This window comes from Salvelinus fontinalis, chromosome 4 (assembly GCF_029448725.1).
Source record: "Salvelinus fontinalis isolate EN_2023a chromosome 4, ASM2944872v1, whole genome shotgun sequence".
Classification (NCBI taxonomy): domain Eukaryota; kingdom Metazoa; phylum Chordata; class Actinopteri; order Salmoniformes; family Salmonidae; genus Salvelinus; species Salvelinus fontinalis.
The window spans coordinates 72,429,027-72,442,254 of record NC_074668.1 but is presented as its reverse complement, the minus strand read 5'-3'; the positions used below and the strand labels follow the sequence as shown (position 1 = coordinate 72,442,254).

General features: G+C 38.0%; 2 non-coding genes across 2 annotated transcripts; both read right to left on the bottom strand.

Moving 5' to 3' along the window:
- Positions 1 to 1,137: 1,137 nt before the first annotated feature.
- trnaf-gaa (transfer RNA phenylalanine (anticodon GAA)) lies at positions 1,138 to 1,210 on the bottom strand. The gene has a single exon. It is a non-coding gene; the product is annotated as a tRNA-Phe (tRNA).
- Positions 1,211 to 3,583: 2,373 nt separating this feature from the next.
- Positions 3,584 to 3,656, bottom strand: trnaf-gaa (transfer RNA phenylalanine (anticodon GAA)). The gene has a single exon. It is a non-coding gene; the product is annotated as a tRNA-Phe (tRNA).
- Between the last annotated feature and the right edge of the window lie 9,572 nt (positions 3,657 to 13,228).

The window sequence follows — 13,228 nt, the reverse complement described above, 5'->3', positions numbered from 1 at the left end:
TATAGCCAGGTGTGTGGTTGGCTGTCTGGTGTATTCAGTTGACTAGGATCAGGAATATTTTCTATTCATCTTTCTCCAACAGCGAGTGACAAATGCCCCACATGGATGGAATAATCACGCACACGTTCTTTTTCAAACTTCTAGAAAGACAATGCTTCCACCTGCTGGTCCCCTGACAAACTCACACATACTTTTAGTTAGAATTTTTGTTGAAATTAGGCTAACCTTTTACTGACGACAGGTACGAAAATGAGCCTCAGTTAATCGGGAGTCTTCTTGCTAACAGACACAGGCTATCAATGTGTAGTGGAACTTCTAGAAGCACTCAGATAAAATGACCTGTTATTTCATCCGCTGTCCATGAGTAAGTGGTAGTGAACACATCAAATTTGCACTTACCCTTCAGGATGACGCAATATTAATGTGGTCTAACTGACCCATTCATTCTTTATAATTGATATATTATATAAGTTATAGTATTGCTCACAAAAACAATTTTAACACATTCTTTGAAAACAAAGTTCTGCTTTTATTTTGTTGAATCATAACTACGTAGGTATCATTTCTATTGCATAAAGGCTTTTAATGTACCATTTTTAATTTGTGTTTTTCCTTCGCAGAATTGTCCACACTTAAAATTACTTAGCAGAGGATGGTTTCGATCCATCGACCTCTGGGTTATGGGCCCAGCACGCTTCCGCTGCGCCACTCTGCTATCTGGTGATTGGTGGCAGTCAGTTGTGAAAGACAAATTGGAATTCGTAACATATGATACGTTTAGTAAAATCTTAACATATTGTACATTTTGCTCATTCGTAATGTATAGTACGTTTTGGAAATTCGTAACATCATACGAATTGTAATTCATAACATCTCATACGAAATGGATGATGGACATTCCCAAATAATACATACAATATGAAACGTAACATATCATACTAAATGGAGTATCTTCGATATACATACAGAATAATATGAAATGCTCTGACTACAGGTTGGGTCACAGAGAAAGAATGGAGGAGTTGAGGAGAGGATATTTTGTCCAACCGATATTTTCCCTTTGAACATGTGTTTCAAACCTGCAACTCTCCGTTTTCCAGGCCAAATGTAGAAGAACTCTGGCAAAAATTAATTTCCTGCCGAAACCCGGGATCGAACCAGGGACATTTAGATCTTCAGTCTAACGCTCTCCCAACTGAGCTATTTCGGCTGCTCTGCACAATTATACCCAGGTGTGTGGTTGTCTTTCTGCTGTATTCAGTTGACTAGGATCAGGAATATTTTCTATTCATCTTTCTCCAACAGCGAGTGACAAATGCCCCACATGGATGGAAAAATCACGCACATGTTCTTTTTCAAACTTCTAGAAAGACAATGCTTCCACCTGCTGGTCCCCTGACAAACTCACACATACTTTTAGTTAGAATTTTTGTTGAAATTAGGCTAACCTTTTACTGACGGCAGGTACGAAAATGAGAATCAGTTAATCGGGAGGCTTCTTGCTAACAGACACAGGCTCTCAATGTGTAGTGGAACTTCTAGAAGCACTCAGATAAAATGACCTGTTATTTCATCCGCTGTCCATGAGTAAGTGGTAGTGAACACATCAAATTTGCACTTACCCTTCAGGATGATGCAATATTAATGTGGTCTAACTGACCCATTCATTCTTTATAATTGATATATTATATAAGTTATAGTATTGCTCACAAACACAATTTTAACACATTCTTTGAAAACAAAGTTCTGCTTTTATTTTGTTGAATCATAACTACGTAGGTATCATTTCTATTGCATAAAGGCTTTTAATGTAGCATTTTTAATTTGTGTTTTTCCTTCGCAGAATTGTCCACACTTAAAATTACTTAGCAGAGGATGGTTTCGATCCATCGACCTCTGGGTTATGGGCCCAGCACGCTTCCGCTGCGCCACTCTGCTATCTGGTGATTGGTGGCAGTCAGTTGTGAAAGACAAATTGGAATTCGTAACATATCATACGTTTAGTAAAATCTTAACATATTGTACATTTTGCCCTATTCGTAATGTATAGTACGTTTTGGAAATTCGTAACATCATACGAATTGTAATTCATAACATCTCATGCGAAATGGATGATGGACATTCCCAAATAATACATACAATATGAAACGTAACATATCATACTAAATGGAGTATCTTCGATATACATACAGAATAATATGAAATGCTCTGACTACAGGTTGGGTCACAGAGAAAGAATAGAGGAGTTGAGGAGAGGATATTTTGTCCAACCGATATTTTCCCTTTGAACCTGTGTTTCAAACCTGCAACTCTCCGTTTTCCAGGCCAAATGTAGAAGAACTCTGGCAAAATTAATTTCCTGCCGAAACCCGGGATCGAACCAGGGACATTTAGATCTTCAGTCTAACGCTCTCCCAAATGAGCTATTTCGGCTGCTCTGCACAATTATACCCAGGTGTGTGGTTGGCTTTCTGGTGTATTCAGTTGACTAGGATCAGGAATATTTTCTATTCATCTTTCTCCAACAGCGAGTGACAAATGCCCCACATGGATGGAATAATCACGCACATGTTCTTTTTCAAACTTCTAGAAAGACAATGCTTCCACCTGCTGGTCCCCTGACAAACTCACACATACTTTTAGTTAGAATTTTTGTTGAAATTAGGCTAACCTTTTACTGACGACAGGTACGAAAATGAGCCTCAGTTAATCGGGAGGCTTCTTGCTAACAGACACAGGCTCTCAATGTGTAGTGGAACTTCTAGAAGCACTCAGATAAAATGACCTGTTATTTCATCCGCTGTCCATGAGTAAGTGGTAGTGAACACATCAAATTTGCACTTACCCTTCAGGATGATGCAATATTAATGTGGTCTAACTGACCCATTCATTCTTTATAATTGATATATTATATAAGTTATAGTATTGCTCACAAACACAATTTTAACACATTCTTTGAAAACAAAGTTCTGCTTTTATTTTGTTGAATCATAACTACGTAGGTATCATTTCTATTGCATAAAGGCTTTTAATGTAGCATTTTTAATTTGTGTTTTTCCTTCGCAGAATTGTCCACACTTAAAATTACTTAGCAGAGGATGGTTTCGATCCATCGACCTCTGGGTTATGGGCCCAGCACGCTTCCGCTGCGCCACTCTGCTATCTGGTGATTGGTGGCAGTCAGTTGTGAAAGACAAATTGGAATTCGTAACATATCATACGTTTAGTAAAATCTTAACATATTGTACATTTTGCCCTATTCGTAATGTATAGTACGTTTTGGAAATTCGTAACATCATACGAATTGTAATTCATAACATCTCATGCGAAATGGATGATGGACATTCCCAAATAATACATACAATATGAAACGTAACATATCATACTAAATGGAGTATCTTCGATATACATACAGAATAATATGAAATGCTCTGACTACAGGTTGGGTCACAGAGAAAGAATAGAGGAGTTGAGGAGAGGATATTTTGTCCAACCGATATTTTCCCTTTGAACCTGTGTTTCAAACCTGCAACTCTCCGTTTTCCAGGCCAAATGTAGAAGAACTCTGGCAAAATTAATTTCCTGCCGAAACCCGGGATCGAACCAGGGACATTTAGATCTTCAGTCTAACGCTCTACCAAATGAGCTATTTCGGCTGCTCTGCACAATTATACCCAGGTGTGTGGTTGGCTTTCTGGTGTATTCAGTTGACTAGGATCAGGAATATTTTCTATTCATCTTTCTCCAACAGCGAGTGACAAATGCCCCACATGGATGGAATAATCACGCACATGTTCTTTTTCAAACTTCTAGAAAGACAATGCTTCCACCTGCTGGTCCCCTGACAAACTCACACATACTTTTAGTTAGAATTTTTGTTGAAATTAGGCTAACCTTTTACTGACGACAGGTACGAAAATGAGCCTCAGTTAATCGGGAGGCTTCTTGCTAACAGACACAGGCTCTCAATGTGTAGTGGAACTTCTAGAAGCACTCAGATAAAATGACCTGTTATTTCATCCGCTGTCCATGAGTAAGTGGTAGTGAACACATCAAATTTGCACTTACCCTTCAGGATGACGCAATATTAATGTGGTCTAACTGACCCATTCATTCTTTATAATTGATATATTATATAAGTTATAGTATTGCTCACAAACACAATTTTAACACATTCTTTGAAAACAAAGTTCTGCTTTTATTTTGTTGAATCATAACTACGTAGGTATCATTTCTATTGCATAAAGGCTTTTAATGTAGCATTTTTAATTTGTGTTTTTCCTTCGCAGAATTGTCCACACTTAAAATTACTTAGCAGAGGATGGTTTCGATCCATCGAACTCTGGGTTATGGGCCCAGCACGCTTCCTCTGCGCCACTCTGCTATCTGGTGATTGGTGGCAGTCAGTTGTGAAAGACAAATTGGAATTCGTAACATATCATACGTTTAGTAAAATCTTAACATATTGTACATTTTGCCCTATTCGTAAGGTATAGTACGTTTTGGAAATTCGTAACATCATACGAATTGTAATTCATAACATCTCATGCGAAATGGATGATGGACATTCCCAAATAATACATACAATATGAAACGTAACATATCATACTAAATGGAGTATCTTCGATATACATACAGAATAATATGAAATGCTCTGACTACAGGTTGGGTCACAGAGAAAGAATAGAGGAGTTGAGGAGAGGATATTTTGTCCAACCGATATTTTCCCTTTGAACCTGTGTTTCAAACCTGCAACTCTCCGTTTTCCAGGCCAAATGTAGAAGAACTCTGGCAAAATTAATTTCCTGCCGAAACCCGGGATCGAACCAGGGACATTTAGATCTTCAGTCTAACGCTCTCCCAAATGAGCTATTTCGGCTGCTCTGCACAATTATACCCAGGTGTGTGGTTGGCTTTCTGGTGTATTCAGTTGACTAGGATCAGGAATATTTTCTATTCATCTTTCTCCAACAGCGAGTGACAAATGCCCCACATGGATGGAATAATCACGCACATGTTCTTTTTCAAACTTCTAGAAAGACAATGCTTCCACCTGCTGGTCCCCTGACAAACTCACACATACTTTTAGTTAGAATTTTTGTTGAAATTAGGCTAACCTTTTACTGACGACAGGTACGAAAATGAGCCTCAGTTAATCGAGAGGCTTCTTGCTAACAGACACAGGCTCTCAATGTGTAGTGGAACTTCTAGAAGCACTCAGATAAAATGACCTGTTATTTCATCCGCTGTCCATGAGTAAGTGGTAGTGAACACATCAAATTTGCACTTACCCTTCAGGATGACGCAATATTAATGTGGTCTAACTGACCCATTCATTCTTTATAATTGATATATTATATAAGTTATAGTATTGCTCACAAACACAATTTTAACACATTCTTTGAAAACAAAGTTCTGCTTTTATTTTGTTGAATCATAACTACGTAGGTATCATTTCTATTGCATAAAGGCTTTTAATGTAGCATTTTTAATTTGTGTTTTTCCTTCGCAGAATTGTCCACACTTAAAATTACTTAGCAGAGGATGGTTTCGATCCATCGACCTCTGGGTTATGGGCCCAGCACGCTTCCTCTGCGCCACTCTGCTATCTGGTGATTGGTGGCAGTCAGTTGTGAAAGACAAATTGGAATTCGTAACATATCATACGTTTAGTAAAATCTTAACATATTGTACATTTTGCTCATTCGTAATGTATAGTACGTTTTGGAAATTCGTAACATCATACGAATTGTAATTCATAACATCTCATACGAAATGGATGATGGACATTCCCAAATAATACATACAATATGAAACGTAACATATCATACTAAATGGAGTATCTTCGATATACATACAGAATAATATGAAATGCTCTGACTACAGGTTGGGTCACAGAGAAAGAATAGAGGAGTTGAGGAGAGGATATTTTGTCCAACCGATATTTTCCCTTTGAACCTGTGTTTCAAACCTGCAACTCTCCGTTTTCCAGGCCAAATGTAGAAGAACTCTGGCAAAATTAATTTCCTGCCGAAACCCGGGATCGAACCAGGGACATTTAGATCTTCAGTCTAACGCTCTCCCAAATGAGCTAATTCGGCTGCTCTGCACAATTATACCCAGGTGTGTGGTTGGCTTTCTGGTGTATTCAGTTGACTAGGATCAGGAATATTTTCTATTCATCTTTCTCCAACAGCGAGTGACAAATGCCCCACATGGATGGAATAATCACGCACATGTTCTTTTTCAAACTTCTAGAAAGACAATGCTTCCACCTGCTGGTCCCCTGACAAACTCACACATACTTTTAGTTAGAATTTTTGTTGAAATTAGGCTAACCTTTTACTGACGACAGGTACGAAAATGAGCCTCAGTTAATCGGGAGGCTTCTTGCTAACAGACACAGGCTCTCAATGTGTAGTGGAACTTCTAGAAGCACTCAGATAAAATGACCTGTTATTTCATCCGCTGTCCATGAGTAAGTGGTAGTGAACACATCAAATTTGCACTTACCCTTCAGGATGACGCAATATTAATGTGGTCTAACTGACCCATTCATTCTTTATAATTGATATATTATATAAGTTATAGTATTGCTCACAAACACAATTTTAACACATTCTTTGAAAACAAAGTTCTGCTTTTATTTTGTTGAATCATAACTACGTAGGTATCATTTCTATTGCATAAAGGCTTTTAATGTAGCATTTTTAATTTGTGTTTTTCCTTCGCAGAATTGTCCACACTTAAAATTACTTAGCAGAGGATGATTTCGATCCATCGACCTCTGGGTTATGGGCCCAGCACGCTTCCGCTGCGCCACTCTGCTATCTGGTGATTGGTGGCAGTCAGTTGTGAAAGACAAATTGGAATTCGTAACATATCATACGTTTAGTAAAATCTTAAAATATTGTACATTTTGCTCATTCGTAATGTATAGTACGTTTTGGAAATTCGTAACATCATACGAATTGTAATTCATAACATCTCATACGAAATGGATGATGGACATTCCCAAATAATACATACAATATGAAACGTAACATATCATACTAAATGGAGTATCTTCGATATACGTACAGAATAATATGAAATGCTCTGACTACAGGTTGGGTCACAGAGAAAGAATGGAGGAGTTGAGGAGAGGATATTTTGTACAACCGATATTTTCCCTTTGAACCTGTGTTTCAAACCTGCAACTCTCCGTTTTCCAGGCCAAATGTAGAAGACCTCTGGCAAAATTAATTTCCTGCCGAAACCCGGGATCGAACCAGGGACATTTAGATCTTCAGTCTAACGCTCTCCCAACTGAGCTATTTCCGTCTGCTCTGGAAAATTATAGCCAGGTGTGTGGTTGGCTGTCTGGTGTATTCAGTTGACTAGGATCAGGAAAATGTTCTATTCATCTTTCTCCAACAGCGAGTGACAAATGCCCCACATGGATGGAATAATCACGCACACGTTCTTTTTCAAACTTCTAGAAAGACAATGCTTCCACCTGCTGGTCCCCTGACAAACTCACACATACTTTTAGTTAGAATTTTTGTTGAAATTAGGCTAACCTTTTACTGACGACAGGTACGAAAATGAGCCTCAGTTAATCGGGAGTCTTCTTGCTAACAGACACAGGATCTCAATGTGTAGTGGAACTTCTAGAAGCACTCAGATAAAATTACCTGTTATTTCATCCGCTGTCCATGAGTAAGTGGTAGTGAACACATCAAATTTGCACTTACCCTTCAGGATGACGCAATATTAATGTGGTCTAACTGACCCATTCATTCTTTATAATTGATATATTATATAAGTTATAGTATTGCTCACAAACACAATTTTAACACATTCTTTGAAAACAAAGTTCTGCTTTTATTTTGTTGAATCATAACTACGTAGGTATCATTTCTATTGCATAAAGGCTTTTAATGTACCATTTTTAATTTGTGTTTTTCCTTCGCAGAATTGTCCACACATAAAATTACTTAGCAGAGGATGGTTTCGATCCATCGACCTCTGGGTTATGGGCCCAGCACGCTTCCGCTGCGCCACTCTGCTATCTGGTGATTGGTGGCAGTCAGTTGTGAAAGACAAATTGGAATTCGTAACATATCATACGTTTAGTAAAATCCTAACATATTGTACATTTTGCTCATTCGTAATGTATAGTACGTTTTGGAAATTCGTAACATCATACGAATTGTAATTCATAACATCTCATACAAAATGGATGATGGACATTCCCAAATAATACATACAATATGAAACGTAACATATCATACTAAATGGAGTATCTTCGATATACATACAGAATAATATTAAATGCTCTGACTACAGGTTGGGTCACAGAGAAAGAATGGAGGAGTTGAGGAGAGGATATTTTGTCCAACCGATATTTTCCCTTTGAACCTGTGTTTCAAACCTGCAACTCTCCGTTTTCCAGGCCAAATGTAGAAGAACTCTGGCAAAATTAATTTCCTGCCGAAACCCGGGATCGAACCAGGGACATTTAGATCCCAACTGAGCTATTTCGGCTGCTCTGCACAATTATAGCCAGGTGTGTGGTTGGCTGTCTGGTGTATTCAGTTGACTAGGATCAGGAATATTTTCTATTCATCTTTCTCCAACAGCGAGTGACAAATGCCCCACATGGATGGAATAATCAAGCACACGTTCTTTTTCAAACTTCTAGAAAGACAATGCTTCCACCTGCTGGTCCCCTGACAAACTCACACATACTTTTAGTTAGAATTTTTGTTGAAATTAGGCTAACCTTTTGATGACGACAGGTACGAAAATGAGCCTCAGTTAATCGGGAGTCTTCTTGCTAACAGACACAGGATCTCAATGTGTAGTGGAACTTCTAGAAGCACTCAGATAAAATTACCTGTTATTTCATCCGCTGTCCATGAGTAAGTGGTAGTGAACACATCAAATTTGCACTTACCCTTCAGGATGACGCAATATTAATGTGGTCTAACTGACCCATTCATTCTTTATAATTGATATATTATATAAGTTATAGTATTGCTCACAAACACAATTTTAACACATTCTTTGAAAACAAAGTTCTGCTTTTATTTTGTTGAATCATAACTACGTAGGTATCATTTCTATTGCATAAAGGCTTTTAATGTACCATTTTTAATTTGTGTTTTTCCTTCGCAGAATTGTCCACACTTAAAATTACTTAGCAGAGGATGGTTTCGATCCATCGACCTCTGGGTTATGGGCCCAGCACGCTTCCGCTGCGCCACTCTGCTATCTGGTGATTGGTGGCAGTCAGTTGTGAAAGACAAATTGGAATTCGTAACATATCATACGTTTAGTAAAATCCTAACATATTGTACATTTTGCTCATTCGTAATGTATAGTACGTTTTGGAAATTCGTAACATCATACGAATTGTAATTCATAACATCTCATACGAAATGGATGATGGACATTCCCAAATAATACATACAATATGAAACGTAACATATCATACTAAATGGAGTATCTTCGATATACATACAGAATAATATTAAATGCTCTGACTACAGGTTGGGTCACAGAGAAAGAATGGAGGAGTTGAGGAGAGGATATTTTGTCCAACCGATATTTTCCCTTTGAACCTGTGTTTCAAACCTGCAACTCTCCGTTTTCCAGGCCAAATATAGAAGAACTCTGGCAAAATTAATTTCCTGCCGAAACCCGGGATCGAACCAGGGACATTCAGATCTTCAGTCTAGCGCTCTCCCAACTGAGCTTTTTCGGCTGCTCTGCACAATTATACCCAGGTGTGTGGTTGGCTTTCTGGTGTATTCAGTTGACTAGGATCAGGAATATTTTCTATTCATCTTTCTCCAACAGCGAGTGACAAATGCCCCACATGGATGGAATAATCACGCACATGTTCTTTTTCAAACTTCTAGAAAGACAATGCTTCCACCTGCTGGTCCCCTGACAAACTCACACATACTTTTAGTTAGAATTTTTGTTGAAATTAGGCTAACCTTTTACTGACGACAGGTACGAAAATGAGCCTCAGTTAATCGGGAGGCTTCTTGCTAACAGACACAGGCTCTCAATGTGTAGTGGAACTTCTAGAAGCACTCAGATAAAATGACCTGTTATTTCATCCGCTGTCCATGAGTAAGTGGTAGTGAACACATCAAATTTGCACTTACCCTTCAGGATGACGCAATATTAATGTGGTCTAACTGACCCATTCATTCTTTATAATTGATATATTATATAAGTTATAGTATTGCTCACAAACACAATTTTAACACATTCTTTGAAAACAAAGTTCTGCTTTTATTTTGTTGAATCATAACTACGTAGGTATCATTTCTATTGCATAAAGGCTTTTAATGTAGCATTTTTAATTTGTGTTTTTCCTTCGCAGAATTGTCCACACTTAAAATTACTTAGCAGAGGATGGTTTCGATCCATCGACCTCTGGGTTATGGGCCCAGCACGCTTCCGCTGCGCCACTCTGCTATCTGGTGATTGGTGGCAGTCAGTTGTGAAAGACAAATTGGAATTCGTAACATATCATACGTTTAGTAAAATCCTAACATATTGTACATTTTGCTCATTCGTAATGTATAGTACGTTTTGGAAATTCGTAACATCATACGAATTGTAATTCATAACATCTCATACAAAATGGATGATGGACATTCCCAAATAATACATACAATATGAAACGTAACATATCATACTAAATGGAGTATCTTCGATATACATACAGAATAATATTAAATGCTCTGACTACAGGTTGGGTCACAGAGAAAGAATGGAGGAGTTGAGGAGAGGATATTTTGTCCAACCGATATTTTCCCTTTGAACCTGTGTTTCAAACCTGCAACTCTCCGTTTTCCAGGCCAAATGTAGAAGAACTCTGGCAAAATTAATTTCCTGCCGAAACCCGGGATCGAACCAGGGACATTTAGATCCCAACTGAGCTATTTCGGCTGCTCTGCACAATTATAGCCAGGTGTGTGGTTGGCTGTCTGGTGTATTCAGTTGACTAGGATCAGGAATATTTTCTATTCATCTTTCTCCAACAGCGAGTGACAAATGCCCCACATGGATGGAATAATCAAGCACACGTTCTTTTTCAAACTTCTAGAAAGACAATGCTTCCACCTGCTGGTCCCCTGACAAACTCACACATACTTTTAGTTAGAATTTTTGTTGAAATTAGGCTAACCTTTTGATGACGACAGGTACGAAAATGAGCCTCAGTTAATCGGGAGTCTTCTTGCTAACAGACACAGGATCTCAATGTGTAGTGGAACTTCTAGAAGCACTCAGATAAAATTACCTGTTATTTCATCCGCTGTCCATGAGTAAGTGGTAGTGAACACATCAAATTTGCACTTACCCTTCAGGATGACGCAATATTAATGTGGTCTAACTGACCCATTCATTCTTTATAATTGATATATTATATAAGTTATAGTATTGCTCACAAACACAATTTTAACACATTCTTTGAAAACAAAGTTCTGCTTTTATTTTGTTGAATCATAACTACGTAGGTATCATTTCTATTGCATAAAGGCTTTTAATGTACCATTTTTAATTTGTGTTTTTCCTTCGCAGAATTGTCCACACTTAAAATTACTTAGCAGAGGATGGTTTCGATCCATCGACCTCTGGGTTATGGGCCCAGCACGCTTCCGCTGCGCCACTCTGCTATCTGGTGATTGGTGGCAGTCAGTTGTGAAAGACAAATTGGAATTCGTAACATATCATACGTTTAGTAAAATCCTAACATATTGTACATTTTGCTCATTCGTAATGTATAGTACGTTTTGGAAATTCGTAACATCATACGAATTGTAATTCATAACATCTCATACGAAATGGATGATGGACATTCCCAAATAATACATACAATATGAAACGTAACATATCATACTAAATGGAGTATCTTCGATATACATACAGAATAATATTAAATGCTCTGACTACAGGTTGGGTCACAGAGAAAGAATGGAGGAGTTGAGGAGAGGATATTTTGTCCAACCGATATTTTCCCTTTGAACCTGTGTTTCAAACCTGCAACTCTCCGTTTTCCAGGCCAAATATAGAAGAACTCTGGCAAAATTAATTTCCTGCCGAAACCCGGGATCGAACCAGGGACATTCAGATCTTCAGTCTAGCGCTCTCCCAACTGAGCTTTTTCGGCTGCTCTGCACAATTATACCCAGGTGTGTGGTTGGCTTTCTGGTGTATTCAGTTGACTAGGATCAGGAATATTTTCTATTCATCTTTCTCCAACAGCGAGTGACAAATGCCCCACATGGATGGAATAATCACGCACATGTTCTTTTTCAAACTTCTAGAAAGACAATGCTTCCACCTGCTGGTCCCCTGACAAACTCACACATACTTTTAGTTAGAATTTTTGTTGAAATTAGGCTAACCTTTTACTGACGACAGGTACGAAAATGAGCCTCAGTTAATCGGGAGGCTTCTTGCTAACAGACACAGGCTCTCAATGTGTAGTGGAACTTCTAGAAGCACTCAGATAAAATGACCTGTTATTTCATCCGCTGTCCATGAGTAAGTGGTAGTGAACACATCAAATTTGCACTTACCCTTCAGGATGACGCAATATTAATGTGGTCTAACTGACCCATTCATTCTTTATAATTGATATATTATATAAGTTATAGTATTGCTCACAAACACAATTTTAACACATTCTTTGAAAACAAAGTTCTGCTTTTATTTTGTTGAATCATAACTACGTAGGTATCATTTCTATTGCATAAAGGCTTTTAATGTAGCATTTTTAATTTGTGTTTTTCCTTCGCAGAATTGTCCACACTTAAAATTACTTAGCAGAGGATGGTTTCGATCCATCGAACTCTGGGTTATGGGCCCAGCACGCTTCCGCTGCGCAAACTCTGCTAACCGGTTGATTGGTGGCAGTCAGTTGTGAAAGACAAATTGGAATTCGTAACATATCATACGTTTAGTAAAATCTTAACATATTGTACATTTTGCTCATTCGTAATGTATAGTACGTTTTGGAAATTCGTAACATCATACGAATTGTAATTCATAACATCTCATACGAAATGGATGATGGACATTCCCAAATAATACATACAATATGAAACGTAACATATCATACTAAATGGAGTATCTTCGATATACATACAGAATAATATGAAATGCTCTGACTACAGGTTGGGTCACAGAGAAAGAATGGAGGAGTTGAGGAGAGGAT